Raw genomic sequence first — 512 nt, 5'->3', positions numbered from 1 at the left:
TACTGCACTACATTTGTGATCCTTATAGCCACTTTGTACATTCTGATTTGACATTTAAAAGCTGTGAGTGTGTCTGGCAATCTGCAGGCGCTCCCTGTATAGACGAAAGAGCAAAGCGTGGTGATATAGTATCTTTAAAAGGCCCTTTGGTAGGCGCAATATTTGCTTACGGCCATACCACCTGAACACGCCCGATCTCGTCTGATCTCGGAAGCTAAGCAGGGTCGGGCCTGGTCAGTACTTGGATGGGAGACCGCCTGGGAATACCAGGTGCTGTAAGCTTTTTCACTCCTCTTTACAAAAAGCAGAGGCGCTGCTGCTTTTTCAGTGGACACCGACAGGGTGGGAAGGAAATAGCTAGATCATGACTTGCCGGTATAGAAATGACACAAATCCAGTTAAATGATGGCTTTCATCATTCCTAAGCTCATCGATCATTTTCTTTTCAATTTTATGCTAACGTATTCTACATTTCAACAGTAAATATTAATCTTTTTACTGCACTACATTTG

The 512-nt window shown here is 43.4% G+C and overlaps 1 non-coding gene across 1 annotated transcript; it reads left to right on the top strand.

Moving 5' to 3' along the window:
* Positions 1-164: 164 nt before the first annotated feature.
* On the top strand, positions 165-282 carry LOC129114384 (5S ribosomal RNA). The gene has a single exon (XR_008532449.1). It is a non-coding gene; the product is annotated as a 5S ribosomal RNA (ribosomal RNA).
* The last annotated feature ends 230 nt before the right edge of the window (positions 283-512 follow it).

This window comes from Anoplopoma fimbria, unplaced genomic scaffold (genome assembly GCF_027596085.1).
Source record: "Anoplopoma fimbria isolate UVic2021 breed Golden Eagle Sablefish unplaced genomic scaffold, Afim_UVic_2022 Un_contig_3721_pilon_pilon, whole genome shotgun sequence".
Taxonomy (NCBI): Eukaryota; Metazoa; Chordata; class Actinopteri; order Perciformes; family Anoplopomatidae; genus Anoplopoma; species Anoplopoma fimbria.
This window is presented reverse-complemented; position numbering and strand designations above follow the sequence as displayed.